We start from the raw sequence: 22,875 nt of genomic DNA, 5'->3' as shown, positions 1-22,875 counted from the left end.
AAGTATTATTGTTGGTTGACAAGGTTATGAGACAAGGGAGAAAGCAGCACTGCTAACTTAAGCTTCCACAGGAGGAGGTGCAGGATTCAGAGACTCTAGTTTGGCTTCCCTGGAAATGCCCACCACAGCTCAGCCAGAACATGGTGATTTGTTTGTTTATTTGTTTGCTTTGTTTGTTTTAAGACAGAGTTTCACTTTGTCACCCTGGGTAGAGTGCCATGCATCATAGCTCACATTAACCTCAATCCCTTGGCTGAAATGATCCTCTTGCCTCAGCAATAGTGCCCACAGCGTCCAGCTTGTATTTCCATTTTTGGTGGAGACAGGGTCTAGCTCTTGGTCAGGCTAGTCTCAAACTCCTGATCTCAAGCAATCCTCTAACCTCAGCCTCCCAGAGTGCTATAATTACTGGCGTGAGCCACTGTGCGCAGCCTAAATGTGGAATTTTTAATATTTTGATGAGGCTTATCACAAATCACCATTGCACAGAAAGGGGAGAAGAAGATAAATATTTTTAACTTAATACTATGACATTATAATCAGATAACTTGTATAATAAAATGACAACTAACAGTGATGATAACACTCATCAAAATATTTAGTCTTTTATGAAGAACACCAAAAGACTTAACCGAGGGACATAACAAAATGCTCTAAATTATTGAAGAATCCTGTGAGCAAACTGGTAATTTTAAAAATTGCATATATAATTGCTAAATAATTACATATATTCCATTTCTTTTTTTTTTTTTTTTTTTGAGACAGAGTCTCACTGTACCGCCCTCAGGTAGAGTGCCGTGGCATCACACGGCTCACAGCAACCTCTTAACTCTTGAGCTTACGCGATTCTCTTGCCTCAGCCTCCCGCGCAGCTGGGACTACAGGCGCCCGCCACAACGCCCGGCTATTTTTTGGTTGCAGTTTGGCCGGGGCTGGGTTTGAACCCGCCACCCTCGGCATATGGGGCTGGCGCCCTACTCACTGAGCCACAGGCGCTGCCCCATATATTCCATTTCTAATACTAAAGAATATTAGTATTAGGAAATACAGAAAGTACAAGGCCAAAGAGAACACAAATACAAAAAGTCTAAAATGCTGCTAAAATTTTGGAGTTCAAGCTGAGGTACAGGAAGACAGGGAAAACTCCCATGGTTACAGATGTAAGAAATACATAATAAAGTATATTTCCTCAAGATAAGAAGCACATTTGGAGTATGGAACCAAAATATCTTTTGTAGAACAATAGAAATAAGATGCACTAGTTGATGATGATTTTTTTCCAGTACCATCCTTTGGTTCCACAAACAGGAATCAGACTTAAACACATAGAAGAGCTTAAGTTTCCAAAGCAGTCTGCCATTGTGACAGTTGGGAGAATGTGACTGTATTATGAACTATCCTAGATCCACCTACCTATAATAGATGGATAAGTGTAACATCTACATTACCACACACACACACACAAAAAAAAAAACCTGCGTAATAAGAAAATGACTTAAAACACAGAAAACAGCCCAGACATCTCTGCAAAGAAAACTTATAATAAATAGCTGACCCTGAAAAAACATATTCAAAGATGAATAATTTTAAAAAGAAGCAATATAAGATCCATTCAGATATATTATTTATGAAAATAATGAAACAAAGATATATTTAAACATAATTTATGAATAAAATAATTTAACCTTTTAATTGAAAGTTTAAATGATGTCTTCAAGAACACTGAGACAAGATCTATGCATGTGTACCTCCATATCTTTAATGTACATAGCCATTATATATACTATTATATTATTTATGGGCTCTAACACTCTATAAATATGCACAACACATTTTAATATAATCTAAAATATATGTTATATAAAAAATGTTCAATTTATTATATTGACTAGTTTATATGTAATAATGTAATAAATAATATTTATTCATGATAAATAATATATACATTTATATGTAAAAATATTGAACTTTAATAAAGAAACATTTTTTGGTGCCACCAGATAAATAAACACCAAATGACACATTTTGTATGTATTCAAATCAGACCTGACATCACAACAATTCATACAACGGTTGGTCAATAGCTGGAAGAAAAAAAAAATCCTACAAAATTCTTCAGTTACTTTTTTGTGTTGCTGCAAATAAGAGGATTTCATTTTTTTAATGGTTCAATAATATTACTTTGTGAATACATACCAAACTTTCTTTATCTTGTTGATGAACACTTAAGTTGATTCCTTATCTTGGCTATTGTTAATAATGCTGCTATAAACACAAAAGTCCAAATACCATTTCAAAACACTGACTTTTTGTCTTTTGAATATATACCCGGCAATGGGATTGCTGAATCACATAACTAGCTCAATTTTTAATTTTTGAGATATATCCAGACTTTTTCCCATAGTAGTGATACTAATTTACATTATTTTTAAGGTGCTGAAAGGAAAGATCATTCAACACAAAATTCTCTAACCAAAATAATAAAATAAAATAAGCACTTCATAAATAAAGGTGAAATAAATATATTTTTCAGGTGAAAAATACTAGTAAGGAAATTTACCCAACAGAAAAAAATTCATAATGGAAGGAAATTTGGAACATTAAGAGAAAGAAAGGATCAATAGAAGGATAAATATATGGATGAATGTAATATTACTTTCTTTCAAATATTTAAAATTATATTTGACTGTTGAAATAAAAAACTCACACTGTCAAAAGTGGTACTCAGTGTATGTAAAAGTAATATTTAAGTCAAATATATCATTAAGGGATAGGAGGAAAAATAATGTAAATCAAATGGCAACATATTAATAGGAATAAATGACATCAGCTATGTTTTCATATTTCAGCTCCCCAAAAAACTATAGAAAATGAACACAAACTATACAAATACTAAAAGCAATATAAAAATTAAAATGATAGGGGCAGTGGCTCAGCACTTTGGGAGGCCACGGTGGGTGGATCACCAGAGCTCACAAATTCGAGAACAGCCTAAACTAGAGTGAGACCCCACCTCTAAACAAAACTGGGCATTGTGGTGGGTGCCTGTAGTCCCAGATACTCAGGAGGCTGAGTCAAGAGAATCCCTTGAGCCCAACAGTTAGAGGTTTCGGTGAGCTATGACACCAGAGCACTTTACCAAGGCTGTGTACTGGGGTGACTTTGTCTCAAAAAGAATTACAATGATATATTACAGAATGTTCATGTAAGCCATGGTACTGTAGGCTGAATAAGATATTCCAAAAGATATTCATGCCCTAATTCCCACAACCTGTGAATATTTTAACTTGCATGGAGTAAAGGACTTAGCATATATATGTTAAGATTATTGACTTGGGGAGATTATTTTGAACTGCCAGATTAAGCTTACTGCAATCACAAAGATCCTAAAAAGACATATTTGAATATTTTCATAATAAAATGTTTGAAAAAATAGATTAAAAGAAAAAAAACAAGAAAAGTAGCATGAAATTATTTACAGCATATTCAAGTAAAATTGAAAACCAAAAAAAAAAAAATACTGAATAGATGAATAAAATGCTAATATAAAAAAAGATACGAATGATAAAGAATAAACAAATAACATGAAAATGAAGGCATAACAATATAGTATAAAAGAGTCTAAAAATTTTCCTTGAAAATTTCTATGCTAGAGAGGTGAAGCATGATAGCAGATGGGACGGACGTGTAGCCAACCTCTCCCAAGTCATCAGGTGAGAGGAAGAGGGGTCTGGATCTTTTCCCTGCATGAATTATTGGTGCGGACAGACAGCTGGAGACGCGCAGTGAATTGGCAGATTGCTGTATATGAGGTGTAATTTAAAACCACGGACTCTGTTGTAGAGATTTTCCCTGCTTGGCCATGCTGGCCAGCAGGCCCTCCCTCATGGAGGACAGCAGCTTGCAATTCCTGGCAAAACCCAATAGATGAAAATTTATTTCTGAGCCCAGTGTGGCACCCAAAAGGGGAGCCACACAGAACCAGAAGGAGCTAAGCAACCCAATGGAAAATTGAAGGGAAGGGATCCTGCCCGGGACACAGACATTTTGAGTTATCCAAAATGGCGGACATCTTCCCCCAGAACAACAGAAGTGATTAAATAGACCAGACCATTGCTGCCGGGGAATATTGGAGTTGGCTGGCAGTTTAGGCTGTGTGGCAAACTGGCAGGTGGCTGGACTCAAAAGTGCAGATTAAAAAGTGAGACTCTGAGCCACAAAAACTGAGGATAAGGTCTCCGTGTGCTGCAGCTGCCAGAGCCAGCATCAACCGTGGGTGTCAGCAGCAGATAGAGCTGGCAGCAGCCAGCACCCTCCCCCACAGCTGATTGCAGTCGTCAATTGCAGGAGAATGCGGGAGCAGGGTGGAAAGATTTGTGAAGCTGGACTCCTGCACTGAGTTGGGAGGTCAGATAGGAGTGCTGTCTGGAACAGAGCAGCTCAGGTTGCACAACAATTAGGTAATAAACTATTACAGAAACTCCAAAATGGCGATCAGCCAGGTAGGGTGGTTACTATAGTAGCAGTATAAACTGTAAATCAGGAATAAGCCTGGAAACCACTAACAGAGCCACCTGGTGTCCAAAAAATATATTGCATTATAAATATATTCCTACGAAAGTCGATCCCTACATCATACATACAGATGTATATTTCTACATATATACAGGAATAATACTTTTGTGGTTGGTGCCTCTTTTTCGCTTTTTTTTCCTTTTTTTCTCACCATTTTCTTAAAGGAGCTATTGTTAACTTTTATTATTTTATATATATATATATTTATTTTTCTATTTTTAATTTTTTCTTCTTTTTTTCTTTTTTAACGTTTTTATGAACACCACTGATTTTTTTTCCTTCTGTATTCCTCTTTTCCCTCCTTATGGTTTCTGAGAGTGCTTATATCAGATTTTTAGAGGTTTTTTGTTTGTTCATTTTATTTGTATGTTTTTTACTTTTTTTTACAATTATCATTATTTTTATTGTAGTTGTTTTTTGTTGTTGTTGTCATTGTTGTTGTCTGTATTTCTATGTGTTTCTGATTGTTTGTGCATCTATGGGCTTGTGTGTCTGGTAGCCTTTTTATCTGTTTATTTGCTCATTTGGTCTCAATGAGTTTGGTGTTTTGACCTGCAATTATGAGCTCCCAGCACTCCCCTCCACTCTCACTCTGAGGTCTGGAGGCCTGTCCCCCAGGAGTCCAGATACCTGGGTGATTTTTCAAGGGGTGTGGACCTAGACTGCTGCTGGTCAGTGTTGATTTTGAGGCATGGGAGTGAGGAGACGATGGTCGGCTGAGAGGGAATCACACCAGAACGGCAGTGCCCCAAGGCACAGAGCAGTAGCCGTTTTTGGCAAGAGTAAAACCCACCCCCAGGTATCACAAAGCCACACCCCCTGTCTCCCTAGGGAACCAGAGGAGGCCGGGCATCTTCTTAGATGGCAACCACCGCGGAACAGATCTGGGACTAAAACACAGGCCCCGTGAGTAAAGGGTTTGCCTGAGGTGGTAAAGGCCTGGGTAGAATGCAGGGACTAGAAAACACACATGCAGAGCTGGGAAATTCCCAGGGTGGGGCTTACCCAGAGGACTGCTTTACTGAGCCTAAGACGCACTAGGCCCTCAGGGGATCATCAGCCTATAGACAAAGGAAAGCAGGAGGCTAGAGCTGACAGCTAACCATGCTGTGAATACAAACCTGCAGGAGTAAAGACAGGGCCTGAGGCCCAGGTACTAGGAACTCAGATCAGCTCCTCTTCTGCAGATGAATTTAGAAGGGACAGAAATAAACTCCCACAAAGTTGTTCTGTTCTGCCAATAACAGGGACAGGGCTGAAACTGAGTGAATAACCCCCAGCCTCCATCAAGCAACCAAAGTTGTCAGGCCTCACCACCCCCTGCTGGATTGAGGCAGAGAGCAGCAGCCTGGCTGAGCAGATACAGACTTCCTTGTGATTTAGGCAGGTGCAAACCTCTGCAGTATCTGCTCACTGGAGACAATTGGGTCACAGCCCTGCGGGGCTATCATTGACTGGGTGTGACAGAGGTGCAAGGTGGCGAAGGAGGCATCTACCTTCCCAGACTAATCAACTTGCTGTGTGGGTCCTCCTGACTTCACGGAACACCTGAGCAAGTCATCTTTGAGTTGTCACCAAACACCTGCGAACCAGTTGCCAGAGACCTTTGAAATTCTTCCACCTGAGACAGGTTCCTGACAGCGACAATTGATTTGGACCATTTGAACTCAACAAATCGCCCCAGGACTATTCAAGTGGTGCCCTGAGTGTGTGGTTCTAGAAAGATTTGATTCACCATTTCCAATTGTTGCCTGTGGGGGGTAGGGTGACTTAATTGCTGCTATTTCTCCACAGCTGAGACTTCAACCCAGAGTAACTGTTTCACTAGGGTCGAACAGAGACCAGCTGAAAACAAGACAGAACCACTTAGCCCCACCACAGCAAATAAGTCCCAAGTTTCTCAGGCCATAGCACAGTATGGGTCCTCAACAAAGCCCAGGGCAAAAGTCAAATGGTGTAAGGTAATCATGGGGCAGAATCAGTGGAAATACTCTGTTACCATGAATAACCAGAATAGATCAACACCCCCAAGGAAAGATATAGCAGATGTAACAGAAGATCCCATTCATAAATAGCTGGCAGAAATCAATTCAGAATTTAGATTGCAAACAAGATTAATAGAATGGAGGAAAATTTGGAATTAGAAATTTGAAGAGCAATTCAAAAGTCAGAATTAGAAATTCAAAGAGAAATTCAAAAATTATCTCAAGTAGTTAATGAATTTAAAGACAAAACGACCAAAGAATTTGATGCACTGAAGCAAGAATTTGTAGCCTTCAAAGATCTGAAAAGTACAGTAGAATCCCTTAGTAACAGAGTGGAGCACGTGGAAGAAAAGATTTCTGACATTGAAGACAAAGCCTCTGAACGCTTCCAAACTGTCAAAGAGGAAGAGAAATGGATAGCAAAAACATATCATACTCTCATACAGAGCTCTGGGATAATTCAAAGATGACTAATATCTGCCTCATTGCAATCACCAAAAGTGATTAAGTGGCCTCACAAGGCAAAGAGGCCCTTCTCCATGAAATTGTGAAAAAGAATTTTCCAGGCATGCCAAGAGATTCTGAAATTCAGATAGCAAACATTTTCAGAACCCCAGCACGACTCAATCTGAATAAGACAGCCCCCAGGAATATCATAATTAACTTCACTAGTGTTAATTTGAAGGAGAAAATACAGAAAGCAGCTAGACATAAGAAATCCATTACCTACAAAGGGAAGAATATAAAAATGTCTGCAGATCTCTCTGCTGAAACTTTTCAAGGCAGAAGAGGGTGGTCATCGACTTTTAGTCTCTTAAACAAAATAACTGTCAACCCTGGATCCTATATCCACCTACACTGAGTTTCATTTATGAGGGAGAAATTAATACTTTAATGACATTAATTTGTTAAAGAAATTTGCCATAACCAAACAGGCTCATCAGGATATTCTCAGACCTATCCTCCATAATGACCAGCACAATCCTCTGCCACAAAAGTAAACTCACTCAGAAACTTTTGCTCAAACTCCAACTTCTACAGTGACGAAAGGATTAAAAATGTCCACTGGACTTTTGAAAAACTAGATACCCAAACTTTACCAGACTTATCAATATTCTCCATTAATGTAAATGGCTAAAACTGTCCTCTAAAGAAGCACAGGTTATCTGAATGGATACAAAAACACAGGCCAGATATTTCTGCATACAAGAGTCACATCTTAGCTAAAAAGATAAATATAGACTCAGGGTGAAAGGATGGTCATCCATATTTCAGGCAAATGTAATCAGAAAAAAGCAAGTGTTGCAATTCTATTTGCAGACATAATATTCTTTAAACCAATAAAAGTAAAGAAGGATAAGAATGGTCACTTCATATTTGTTGAGGGTAATACTCAATATGATGAGATTTCAATTATTAATATTTATGTACCCAACCAGAATGTGCCTCAATTTATAATAGAAACTCCAGCAGACATGAGCAACTTGATTTCCTCCAGCTCCATAATAGTCAGAGATTTCAACACTCCTTTGGCAGTGTTGGATAGATCCTCCAATAAGAGGCTGAGAAAAAAATTTTAGATTTAAACCTAACCATCCAACATTTGGATTTAGCAGACATATACAGAACATTTCATCCCAACAAAACTGAATACACATACTTCTCATCAGCCCATGGAACATACTCAAAAATTGATCACATCTTAGGTCACAAGTCTAACCTCAGTAAATTTAAAGAAGTAGAAATTATTCCTTGCATCCTCTCGAAACACCATGGAACAAAAGTTGAACTCAGTAACAACAGGTATCTGCATATTCATACAAAAACATGGAAGTTAAATAACCTTATGCTGAATGATATCTGGGTCAGAGATAAGATCAAGAAGGAAATCACCAAATTTTTGGAACAAAACGACAATGAAGAAACAAAGTATCAGAACCTCTGGGATAATGCAAATGCAGTCCTAAGAGAGAAATTTATAGCACTGCAAGCCTTCCTTAAGACAATGAAAAGAGAGGAAGTTAACAACTTAATGGGACATCTCAAGCAACTGGAAAAGGAAGAACATTCCAACTCCAAACCCATTAGAAAAAAAAAAGAAATAACCAAAATTAGAGCATAATTAAATGAAAATGAAAACAAAAGAATTATACAACAGATCAATAAATCAAAAAGTTGGTTTTTTGAAAGGTCAATAAGATAGATAAACCTTTGGCTAACCGAACCAGGAAAATAAGAATAAAATCTCTAATTTCATCAATCAGAAACAACAAAGACGAAATAACAGCAGACTCCACAGAAATTCAAAAAAACCTTAATGAATATTACAAGAAACTTTATTCTCAGAAATATGAAAATCTGAAGGAAATTGACCAGTACTTGGAAGCACGTCACCTTCCAAGACTTAAGCAGAATCAAGTGGAAATTTTGAACAGGCCAATATCAAGTTCTGAAATAGCATCAACAACCATATGAGATCTCCCTAAAAAACAAAGGCCTGGGACCAGATGGTTTCACACCAGAATTCTACCAAACCTTTAAAGAGGAACTACTACTTATATTACTCAACCTGTTCCAAAATGTAGAAAAGAAGGAAGACAACCCAACACGTTCTATGAAGCAAACATCACTGTAATCCCCAAACCAGGAAAAGACCCAACAAGAAAATAAAATTATAGACCAATATCAATAATGAATATAGATGCAAAAATATTCAACAAGATCCTAACAAGCAGAATCCAGCAACATATAAAACAAATTATACATCATGACCAAGTTGGTTTTATCCCAGGGTTTCAAGTCTGGTTTAATATACATAAATCTATAAGTATAATTCAGTACATAAACAAATTAAAAAACAAAGACCATATAATTCTCTCAATTGATGCAGAAAAAGCTTTAGATAATATCCAGCATCCCTTCATGATCAGAACACTTAAAAAAAATGGTATAGAAGGGACAATTCTTAAACTTATAGAGGGCACCTACAGCATACCCACAGCCAATATGGTATTGTATTGAGTTAAACTGAAATCCTTTCCCCTCAGATCAGGAACCAGAAAAGGCTGCCCATTGTCGCCACTGCTCTTTAACATTGTTATGGAAGTCTTAGCCATTGCAATTAGGGAAGAAAAGGTGATCAAGGGTATGCATATAGGGTCAGAAGAGATCAAACTTTCGCTCTTCACAGATGATATGATTTTATATCTGGAAAACACCAGGGATTCTACTACAAAACTCTTAGTAGTGATCAAGGAATACAGCAGCATCTCAGTTTACAAAATCAACATTCAAAAATCAGTAGCCTTTATATATACCAACAATAGTCAAGCTGAAAAAACAGTTAAGGACTCTATTCCATTCACAGTAGTGACAAAGAAGATGACATATTTGGGAGTTTATCTAACAAAAGACGTGAAAGGTCTCTATAAAGAGAACTATGAAACTCTAAGAAAAGAAATAGCTGAAAATGTTAATAAATGGAAAAACATACCAAGCTCATGGCTGGGAAGAATCAGCATTGTTAAAATGTCCATACTACCCAAAACAATACACAATTTTAATGCAATCCACAGTCATACTTTTAATATCATGAAAAAATAATACTTAGTTTTATATGGAATCAGAAGAAAAAAACCCAAGTAGCCAAGACATCACTCAGAAATAAAAACAAAGCAGGAGGAATCATGCTACCAGACCTCTGACTATACTACAAATCGATAGTGATCAAAACAGCATGGTACTGGCACAAAAACAGAGAAGTAGATGTCTGGAACAGAATAGAGAACCAAGAGATGAATGCAGCTACTTACGATTATCTGATCTTTGACCAGCCAATTAAAAATGTTAGGTAGGGAAAAGAATCCCTATTTAACAAATGGCGCTGGGTGAACTGGCTGGCAACCTGTAGAAGACTGAAACTGGACCCACGCCTTTCACCATTAACTGAGGTAGACTCTCACCAGATTAAAGATTTAAACTTAATACATGAAACTATAAAAATACTAGAAGAGAGTGCAGGGAAAACCCTTGAAGAAATCAGTCTGGGTGAGTATTTTATGAGTATTATTTGCTGTTTTCCAAGAGTCCTTGGGCAAGAGAAGGGGTCTCCCTTACACTTCTACTCAGCTCCAAGCTGCTCCAAATCTGGTTCACTCTGAGACTGTCCTCTGTTCTCTCTATTCTTCTTTCTCATCTTGCCCATGTAGTTCCTCTGAGTGCAGTCTCTGAACACTTTTGTTTCTTCTATCTGACATCTACCCCCCATTTCGAATTTTTCTGAAGTTACTTCAGTCCAATCTTCCTCCTTCTACCTGCGTAATCCAGCAAGAGCTGCCTCTAATTGACCATCTTGGGAGCTCTCTCCCATATTAACTTTAAAATCATTCTCTAAATTTTAGAAGAGAAGGAAGGGAACATCTATTTTGTTATGTTGGCCCTTCCAGAAATATGAAATATCTGTTTTAAGTTTTTTAATCTTGTGTCCCTAAGTGAGCTGGTATGGTTTCCTTTTTATAGGTGACCTACTTTTTGTAGATCTTTGTGTATAATATAAGTTTGATCATTACTGTGAACGAGTTCTTTTTTCCACATCAGTATCTAATTGATTTTTAGCAATGTGGAGAAAATTATTTTATATTTTATTATCACCATGGCAAGTTACTCAATTTTTATGTTTTTTTAGCTACGTTAAAAATTTTTCATTGAAAAGTCAAATTCTCTGCAAATAAACAAAATTATGTATTTTTTCTTCCAAATTTTTTACACACTGTTTAGTTATATTTTATTATTTAATTTGTAAGTTCTTCCACATGAATGTTGAATAATACTGATTATAGCAGGCAAATCTAAGTTCTTGATTTTTTATATAAATGACATTGGAAATTCAATTTGTGGAATAATGTTGATTTCTTTATTTTTTTGATGTGTAATACCAACAATTTTAAATATTTTCTGTTTATTGCTACTTGACTTATAAAGTTTAATTAAAAATGTCAATAATTTGTTTTCAGATAGCTTTTAGTAATGTGTTCATATAATAATGTATTTGTAGTGTAATAAATTATATCATAATTGATGATCATATGTCTTCACATTTTTACTTTATTATATTATAATATTATTTTGGCATATGTTTAAACTTTATGTGTAAATATCTCATTGATTTTTCATTGATTTTATGGAATAATTTGAATGGATAATGTGGAATTCCATTTTAGTTTATATTATGAAAGGATGCCAAATCAACTCATAGCCATAGTGAAAACAAAGAATAAATTATAAGATAATAATCATAATTTCTTCAAATATATCAAAGAACAATAGATGCAAAGATATAAATTAAACCCTAGAAAGGTCTGGAATATTTTGGGGAGAAAAAATAGACAGTGTCTTCTTTCAAACATTCAGATAATAGTCTAAATTTAATATATGGCTGAGGGTGGTTATGGTTGGTACCACATAGTAACATAAAAAAGACATGGGAGGGTAGAGGAGAAACTAGAGTTTAAAATTGCTGATGTAATAGATTAGAATAAAAAAGGTGATCAAACACAAAAATAAATTGCTCATCATGGTGGTCCAACCATCCTCCACCCCACACTGGAAATTTTGCTGAGTAATCGGCAGTGGAAGTAAAACTTGAAATCAGATAAAGACCTGATAGAATTGAGCACACTGTCTACATTTATATCCCAGGATATTAGTGGATGTTAATGTAAATCTAAGCCCAAAATAACTAACATCAAATCTGAATTTTATACAGTCTCAAAAACCAGATCAAATACATCAACAAGATGTGGGAGTTGTGAATTTGATTTAATGCCAGTGGGAAAACTCAGAAATCTAATTGAAAATACAAGGGAACACAGCATAGTGAAAATGGTAGCCTAGGCTTGGCACCTGTAGCTCACCAGCTAAGGCCACCAGCCACATACACTGGAGCTGGTGGGTTCGAATCCAGCCTGGGCCTACCAAAAAAAAGACAACTGCAACCAAAAAAATAGCCAGGCATTTTTGCAGGTGCCTGTAGTCCCAACTACTTGAGAGGACGAGGCAAGAGAATCACTTAAGCCCAAGAGTTGAAGGTTTCTGTGAGCTGTGACACCACGGCACTCTACCAAGGGTGACAAAGTGAGACTCTGTCTCAAAATAAAATAAAATAAAATGGTAGCCTAGACAGTATTTAGAATATCATTTGTTTGAATGAAAATGATCATTTCCTTATCTTAGTTGCTTGATAGATGCAATAATTTGTATTTGCAGGATCACAAAACTAAAAGTATAAACAAAAACATTATACTTCAGTTTTTGTATTGTTTAATAATCAATGTACAGAATAGGATCAAAACCTGAGACATATATAATAAATACATATGAGACTAGCCTGAGTCAGTGCAAGACCTCATCTCTAAAAATAGCTGGGTGTTGTGGCCAGTGCCTGTAGTCCCAACTATTTGGGAGGCTGAGATAAGAGAATTGCTCAAGCCCAAAAGTTTGAGGTTGCTGTGAGCTGTGAAACCACAGCACTCTACCAAGGGCAACAAAGTGAAACTCTGTCTCCATAAATAAATAAATAAATAAATAAACAAACAAACAAATAAATACAAAACTTTTAACCATGGAAACAGAAAAATAAGTATTAAAAGCAGAGCCATTAATTTTCTTTTCTTTATGGCCCCCATTACCACACATTGAATGCTTGTATCAAATATGAAATATGACTTATAAGCATGTACAACTACTATATAGCCATAATAATTAAAAAATAAAAATATAAGGAAGAACAACACCTGCCCCAATATTGGAATTGTCATACAAGGGCAATAGAAACATTATAAAAATACATCATTAACTTCAGAGTAAGAGATGAATAGAATATATGAAGTTGTGGAATAGTCTATGAGTCATAAACTATAAAACTTTAAAAGTGTGGATTCTAAATCTATAAAATGCAGTATCTGTAGTGAAAATTTCTTCTGATCAAATCAATAGCAGACTGAATACCATGGAAGAAAACTATCAGTGAACTTGAAGTCAGGTCAGTAGATATTTTTCAATGGAAAACATAATGTACAACAACAATACTGAACAGAGCATCAGTGAATTGTAGGAAAATAAGTAGTTTCAAATAGACATTTCTCTATTATTGTTATTATTATTTTTTACTAATAATGAAATTTTCACAGGATTTAGAATCAGAGGAGAACCATCCGCTGGTATTCTCTGAAGATAGGCATTGCAAGGCATGGTGAAAAACACAGAAATGTCAGTGGGTTCCAATTTGTTGTTGCTTTACTCTGATCTATGCTTAGCTCTTCTTTTTGTGTGTTGGTCCTGTTGATAAACATCATTCATAAATTCAAAGAGGCAACTTATTCCCACATTGGAGACTTTACTTTTCTGGCTTCTGTAATTGTGACTCCTTCACTATTATCACTGGCGTTCTTAACTTTCCCTGCCAACACCTGCCACAATTGTGTGATGCAAACTTATACAATAACTCCCTTGTAACTAATAATGTTTAGGTTTTTTTTTATCTATTTACTCTGATACTAATTTTAAATTTGTTATTGACTTAAATGCCTAAGTAATTTTGTTTATATTTCCCACAATTCTAAATTTGGGAAGTTTATTGTTGAATCACTGATGAATTTAGTCTTCTCAGAGTTACTTCATCCTAAGAAAATAAATGTGAACCATGATTATAACATGCAAAATATTCACTTTTGCTCCATGTCATTGGTAATGTTCAGGACCTTTAGCTAAGTAATTAGTGGGAATGTTGAATGCAACACATTTTAGAACAGAGCACTGTATTGTCTCACTATAAAACTCTCTCCAAACTCATATTAGTGCACTTATTAATATGGCTTATCTTAAAAATAATAGCAATACAAATAATGGGATGTCCGAGAAATCTATTTCTTTTCAATTATGAAAACACGTGTAACATAAAATTTAGTATTTTAACTATTTATACTATGCAATTCAGCATCAAGCACATTCACAAGGCTATGCAACCATTAACTGTTTATTTCTCTGTTCCAGAATATAACAAATCTGCTGAGGAGATAAATACTTATTTAAAACAATAGACTAGACTTTTTCTTACATTCACATTGCCACAAGTTCAATCATTTCCAGCATTAAATATTGACAAAAAATATGATTTTAAGAAATTCACATTAGCTATTTAATAGTCTTAATGATATTTTAAAATGCAAACCAATTATTGTAGATAACATAAGATGACTACATGACATTTTTCAAAAATATACCAATAAAGATGATAATGAAAATGCAAATGAACTATGAGTTATTATGGCTCCACTAGGTAACTTCCTACTTTTATGACTTTTTCTTTAAATTTATTTTTTAAACCTCATGGTTATTAACAAAAAATGTATTTCTTACCCTGTATCACTATTTTTAAGTCTATTGGAGGCTGAAGTAGATGTAGACTACACCTCTCTCCTACCATTCACCATCTAAAAATTTTCAGAAAAGTTTATGCCTATGAAATTGGCAATTAAAATGTTTTAAAAGTAGAAGCAGAATTGATAGCTAATAATTTCCTTATACATTCATATATATTTTATTTGTTAGAGAAATATGATATAGAAATCAATATAAGATTTTCAAGTGAAAATATCCATTAATATAAGATATTATGGAGTGGTTAGAATGGAAATATGTGTTCAGAGAGAAAAAACCCAGATTTCTAACTTTTATTTAAGAGCCAGTTTATTTTTAAATGACAAGTATGTGGTATGAAATTGCTATTTTTTATTTAATCAATATTAGGGTGAATCATATAGAATTACTATTTTTATTGGTTAAAGTGTTTCATACACTTAATTGTATATAGAAATATTATATGGTATGGTGACTATATATTTTAAGTCAAAAACTGAGAATTATCACACAAAGAGTGTGATTTCTGCTTACTGTTATATTATTAAAAATTAAAAATATACAACAATTAAATTGCACTACATTATGTATTTAATAAATACATTTATTGCAACAAGATTAAATTTTGTGAAAATTAGAATATACCAGTAATTCTGGAGTGCATGGACAATTTAGCATAAGCACAGATATGCATTCAAAAGTGAAAATTATGTTGAAAGTTCATAAATTGGGCAGCGCTTGTGGCTCAACGGAGTAAGGCGCCAGCCCCATATGCTGGAGGTGGTGGGTTCAAACCCAGCCCCGGCCAAAAACTGCAAAAATAAGAAAAAAAAAAAAAAGAAATTAAAAGGTATCTACTCTTTTAGGAAATAATTCTTTATCTATGATACAGTAAAGTTTAAAGTAAATTATAATACTCTATATTTTGTTCCTGTTCTTCAAAGTAACAGTTTTATTAATTTTACATTATAATAGAGATAACCATGTGTGGTTGGTATCATTAATTTTATTGTTGAACTGAATCTTAAAATGCTATAGTGCTTTACAAAAATGGGGATTATTATTTTCTAATCACATGTTATTTTCCATAGCAAATTTCATAGACCTTCCATGGGCTCAGAAAGAGAGAGAAAAAAATTATATGGAATTATTCTATGTATTCTAGTTTATTAATACTTGGTTCAATGTTTATTCTATTGACCAAAGTGCTTCCTTCAACCAGTTCCCTAGACCAAGAGCTCTTAATTTGTGGTTTAAAATTCCCTTGAAGGTATCCATTAAGTCTTCTTTTCCCTAACTACACATATTTTTAGGCCAAATTATCTTCATATAAGTCAATCAAACAACATATGTTAATTGACTCAATGTAGATGTGTATATGAGAATCCAACTATTAAACTATACATTAAGAAAATCCACAACATATAAACTTTTTAACTCTTTGTACTGTTTGTAAATATAATTGTTTTCATAATAATTAAATATTTATATATTGGTATTTAATTAAATAAATATTTTTAAATTATATGTTTTTAGATCCTTTTGTAGTTCACAGGAATGATGATTGGGTGTTCACATGACTGTGTGAAATGTGCCTCTCTCAAAACTTGTTACTATATTGACATATTACTTTTCTGACATGAAAAAAATGAATAAAAACATGTTTGAATATCTACAGTAAATATCAGTAGAGATGAAGAATAGATGTAAAAGACTTTAGAGTCTCTAATAATTTGTAGTAGGTCCTGGAACCAAAAGGTGTAAGAACCACTATTCTAAACCTTTAAAAAAGAAATAAAAATATTCAGCACTTAGGTTACACCAACAAGCTACTTTCCAAAAATAGCCATTTTGTTAAAAACAACCCCAGTATTTTGAATTAAGTTGTTTTCTTTGTGCAGTATTTAATATTTTACCTTACTCAGAAAATGCATTTCAATGTATTTCAGTTATTGATTTTTATGTTTTTTTAATGAGATGAAACTCACCTCAATTCACAGATCTACCACTTGCTAGTTCTGAAACTTTCAACAGATCATTTTACTTCTGTAACTTTCATTTTTTTCATTTACAAACAGAAGTAATACATGACTCATATTGCTAACATGAGGATACATATATATATGTATATGTGTGTGTAACTTTGTGAAGTAAAGCATGGTAGAAAAATTAGTAATAATAAATATAGTAAAAGAGATAATATATAGCCAAAGTAATATGTCTGGAAGGAATATTTTCTCATTAAGTCTGAAGATACTCATAGTAAAGGAGTCCTTTGGTTACTCTTGAATTATACATATAAGCTAACAGCAAATATTGACTAAAGGTAGAGCTGCCTTGACTATTTACCCTATACATTTGACAAATATGTACCATGACACTTAATTCCTATGGTAAAATTCTACTTGCTTAATGTGTGCCATATTTCAAAACCCAGTACCCTGCAGGAATATTATAAACTTCACTTGGGTTTGTCAACTTTTCTGGCTCTTTTCTCCATTCAGGCAGATAGTAGGACTGCATTCTTTCCCCTTTCTCTCTTTAAAGTTGGGCATGATCAAGAATGTTGCTTGGTCTATGAGAAAGAATGTTGTACCTCACTTTTTTAAATTTTTGAGACAGAGTCTCACTATGTCACCTTTGGTAGAGACCTGTGGCATCACAGCTCATAGCAACCTCCAACTCTTGGGCTTAAGTGATTCTCTTGCCTCAGCCTCCCAAGTAGCTGGGACTATAAGCACCTGCCACAACACCCAGCTATTTTGTTGTTGTTGTTGTTGTAGTTGTTGTTGTTTTAGCTGGCCTGAGCTGAGTTCAAACCCTCCACCCTTGGTGTATGTGGCTGACACTGTAACCACTGTGCTATGGGAGCCAAGCCTGTACCTCACTTTTGTGTGGAATATTTCAAAGTCAAATGCTCTTCCTTGTGTTATCTTTTTCATGCTTCTACAATCAAATAGAACCAGATTGCATCCACATACTAGATTTTTTAATCCCTATATAGAGGACAAGTGTTTGATAGAGATGACTGGATCTATAGCCGATTTTCATAAATGATACAATGCCTTTATCGTGTTAATTCACTGAGATGTAGCAGTTGGTGAAGTAGCATAACAATGTCTACCATACTGATTATCAAACTAATCGCAATAGTGTCACAAATTCAGAAATACCATTGCACAAGTACAATATCAACTAAGTGTCTCTGAGACACAAATAATATACTTCTCTGCTTTTCACCACAGATTGCCAATCTATTCAGCACAATATTGATATTAAACCTTCTTCCACTGGAAACATCCTCTGAATTTAGTAAAGCTTTTCAAAGCTTTCATTTGTCAGTTACTCTGTATCTTTTATAAGAGGCAATATTTTAAATAAAGTAAACTCAATTAGCCCTTCTTACTTTTGTCTTCCATTTTCACCAGGGCAATAGAATACATAGTTGAAATTCATTCTCATGAATGTGAAGCTTAAAAAGATTAGTGGATAATAGAGTCTAAATTAGGGGCTTTGAACATTAATCCATAAAGAATAAAAGTTAGAAAATGTATCATATTGTGAGCTATTGGGCACAATATTTAGCCAGTAAGGTTTGGAGAGATTATATAATACTTGGAAACACATGTGGACTGAGGTGGATTAAAAACTCGTTTTCTTCCACCATCTGGTGCAGCCAATTTTACTGCGAAAACAGTCTATGATATTGTGCTGCTCAGTGCAGACGTTTGCAATTTTTTTATTCCATGCTACTTGTAAATGTCTAATTTACTTGGTGTGTGATCATAGTGACAGTGGTGTTAATCCATCTTTGTCCATTAAGAAAATGTGGTCAGAGAAGAAATTAATATATATTAATTGACCGGCAAGGAATACACAGGGTTTTTATTTTTTTAACATTATGCAGAGGAAGTACATGTAGCAAAAGAACCTGACACCAAAATTCTTTGGATGTTTAAATGTGGAAGGCCTTGACTGTGACCTTCAGTATGGCTATATCAAAATGGAGCATACAAGAAGTACAGACTGGGGAATGGGAACAAGTTTGAGGTCTAAGCAGAAAGGCATATGGAGAGGAAAAGTTTTTGATGTTAAAGTGGATTTGCTACACTCCATCAGTGAAATCTTAATGCCATATTGGTGGATGTCTAAAAATAATTTTCTGTTATTTGATAGTTGAAAGTCTAGATTAATACAACAAAACTTGTATCATTGCTTTACACTTATTCATTTCTTAGATTTTGTTTGTTTAGATAGCTGTATTATTCCTAGCATAACCTTTATTCATTTAATGTGAACTTGAATATTGATAGGGAAAATGATATGATTGTTATCACTCACTTCAAATTTATAATTAAAAGTTATAAAAAGGCACACAATATTGTCAGATGATTGTATTTCCCCAATGTATTCACTTTTCCCTTGTATAAGATGTCTACTTTACAGTCTATCTCTCCTTACATTTTTACTCCACCCTTACCTAATAACCTCAGTGCACAGTTCATGAATAAGGGATGTAATCAGAGAATGACTTCACTTTCTTGCCTTAAATCCTGCCAGTCTTCCAGCATCTATAAACATGTACTCTCCCTACTGTTTTTTGTTCTATATAAGGTCAAACCTCTACTTGATTCAATATATTTAGGTATACTTAAGGCTTTTATCCTTGCATATGCAACTTTCTAATACACATCCCAGCATAAATGTGGGAGAGGTATGTCATATTTAACATTTATCTGATTGAACTCTGGAATGTTGACTTTTTTTCTGTTAATCACACTATCTTAATTCTGTTCTGGGTGCTTCACTATTACTATTACTATTCTTTCTGCTTTTAGCACCCATGGCAATTAAATTAATAACAGAAATAAATAAAAGAAATTTTTTTACATAAAGATTTTCTGCACAACCAAGTAAATAATCAACATAGTAAATAGGCAAATGGAAAACCTACAGAATATGAGAAAATATTCATAAATTATACATTTGGTGCCGGGATAATATCCATAATTTACAAAGAACTTGAGAAAATCAGCAAGGAAAAGCAAACATTTAAGAAAAGGACAAAAACATGAATGAGGTATCAGGGAGATAAGAGAAGGGGGAGGGATGGGCTCATGGTGTATGGCACAATTCTTAGGGGTGGGGCACAATTACAAGAAGGACTTTACCTAACAACCGCAATCAGTGTAACCTAATTCTTTGTACCCGACAATGAATCCCAAACAATAAAAAAAGACACCTTTTTGGGGGGCAGAGCCTGTGACTCAGTGGTTAGGACACCGGCCCCAAATACTGAGGGTAGCAGGTTTGAACCCAGCCCTGGCCAAACTGCAACAAAAAAATAGCTGGGCGTTGTGGTGGGCACTTGTAGTCCACCTACTTGGGAGGCTGAGGCAAAAGAATCACCTAAGCCCAGGAGTTGGAGGTTGCTGTGAGCTGTGAGGGCCATCAAATGAGACTTTGTCTCTTAACAAAAAAGCCACCAACATTTGAATGTTTATTCCAGCATATTTGACAATCATAGACATGTGGAATAAACACAATGCCAATTAATTCATCAATGGATTAATAAAATGTAGTATATGCATATATGTACCAAGGAGTACTAATTAGCCATGAAAAGGATAAATTACTGCCTTTTGCAACAATTTGAATGAAACTGGGGATGATTACCCTAAGTGAAGTATCTAAAGAATGGAGAAACAAACAGCACATATACTCTCTAATAATTTGGAACTAACTGACGAGTACACACAGGCACAGAAAGAAGTAGAAACTATTGTAAATCAAGAAGGTAAGATGGTGGAGGAGGGAAGGGGTAAAAACTTACCTAACAGGTACAATGAGCATTATTTGGTTGATGGACACACTTATAGCCCTAACTAAAGCATTATAAAAGCTATATATGAAAATAAAAACTTGTCTCCCTTTAATATTTTGAATTAATATATAAAATACTTTTAAAAAGTTGTGTTTACACTATATTGTAGTCTATTAAGTGTAAAAGCATTATGTCTAACAAAAGTATATAACTAAATAAAAATATTTAATTGCTAAAATATGCTAAAGATTATCTTAGCCTTCATAAAGTCATACTCTTTTTGGTAGTGAAGAATCTTGTCTTAGCATTTGCAGTTGCTGACTTGATCAAGCTGGTGGTTGTGGAAGCCTGAGGTCACTGTGACAATTTCTTAAAACAAAACAACAATGGAATTTACCACATTGATTGACTCTTTTTTTCATGAAAGTTTTCTCTGAAGCCTGAAATGCTGTTTGATGGTATTTAACTCACAGTAGAAACATTTTCAAAATTGGAGTAAATTTTCTGAAACACTTTCATTGTTTTGTGAAATAAATTTATATAATCTTCTAAATCCTTTGCTGTTCTTTCAACAATATTCACAGCATCTTCACAAGGAGTAACTTCCAATTCAAGAAAACTTTTTCTTTCATTATTCATTAAAATTGTATTGTGAGACTGCACCAATCAAGACACATTTTCATACTCCATTTATAATTCTAGTCATCTTGCTGTTTTCACCATGTCTGTGGTTACTTCTTCCACTAAAGCCTTGAACCTCTAAAGGTTCAGACTTCTAATTGACTTCTTCCAAACTCTTGTTAAAGCTGACATTTCAGCCTCCTTCCATAAATTCTGAATGTTATGGGTTGTATTTAAAATGGTGAATCCTTTCCATAACATTTTTTACTGAATTTGCCAAGATTTATTAGAGGAAACACTATATATGCCAGGTGTAGCCCTAGGAAATGTATTTCTTAAATAATAAGCCTTGAAAGTTGAAATTATTAGTTGATACATGGGATGCAAGATGTATGTTATGTAAGCAGTATGAAAATAGCATCATTGTCCTTTTACATCGCCATCAGCACTCTTGGATAATCAAGTGTTTTGTATGTGGGCAGTAATATTTTGAAATAAATCTTTTATTTTATGAGAAGTAAGTCTCAACAGTGGGGTAAAATAATCAGAAAACCATGCTATAAACAGATGTACTATTAACTAGGTTCTATTGTTGGATTTATAGAGTACAGAAAGAGTGAATATAATATAATTTTCAAGGTTCCTAAGATTGTAATAATTGTAAAAAAGAACTGGCTTCAACTTAAAGTCATCAGTTGTGCTAGCTCCTACCAAGAAAATAAGCCTGTCCTTTGAAGCTTTGAAGGTAGGCATTAACTTATCCTCTCCAGCTATGAAAATCCTAAAAGACAACTTCTACCAATATCAGATCCTCAGTTGAAACTCTGTTTAGTGTAGCCACTTCCATCAACTATCTCAGAGAGGTAATTCTGATTACTTGCTGCAGCTTCTGTATCAGCAATTGATGCTCCAACTTGCATTTTTATGTTTTAGAGATAACTTCTTTTTTTTAACCTCACGAATTAACCTTTGATAGCTTCCAACCTTTATTCTGCCACTTTCTCACCTCTCTTCACTTTCATAGAATTAAAAAGAGTTATTGCATTGTTCTGTACTGTTTTGCTTAAGTGAATGTTGTTTCTGATTTTATCTTCTATCCAGAATGCTACCATTTTCTCCATATTAGAAATAAACTGATTTGTTTTCTTATCATTCATGTGTTCAATATAGTATTACTTTTACTTTGCTTCCAAATCTTTTTCTTTGAATTCACAACTAGTTTAAATAACTGTTAGGTGTAACAAGCCAAGACTGTAGCTTGGCAGTTTTAATAATCTTTCTTCATTAAGCTCAGTCATTTCTACCTTTTGATTTAAAGTGAGAGATGTGTAAGGGCAGAGCAAGATGGTAGACCAGAAGGATAATTCAGTAGAGCTCTCCCAGAACAACTGGAGAAAAAGAGAGGACCCAGCCATACTTGATGTGGGGATCTTATCCATAGTCATAGTTCAAGGA

General features: G+C 34.7%; 1 non-coding gene across 1 annotated transcript; it reads left to right on the top strand.

Annotated features, from left to right (window-relative positions):
* Window positions 1–16,511: 16,511 nt before the first annotated feature.
* LOC128578891 (small nucleolar RNA U13) lies at window positions 16,512–16,615 on the top strand. Its single transcript, XR_008377985.1, has one exon. It is a non-coding gene; the product is annotated as a small nucleolar RNA U13 (small nucleolar RNA).
* Window positions 16,616–22,875: the final 6,260 nt, after the last annotated feature.

Source organism: Nycticebus coucang, chromosome X, assembly GCF_027406575.1.
Source record: "Nycticebus coucang isolate mNycCou1 chromosome X, mNycCou1.pri, whole genome shotgun sequence".
NCBI lineage: Eukaryota > Metazoa > Chordata > Mammalia > Primates > Lorisidae > Nycticebus > Nycticebus coucang.
The sequence above is the reverse complement of the archived record's forward strand: the minus strand, read 5'-3'. Positions and strand labels throughout refer to the sequence as shown.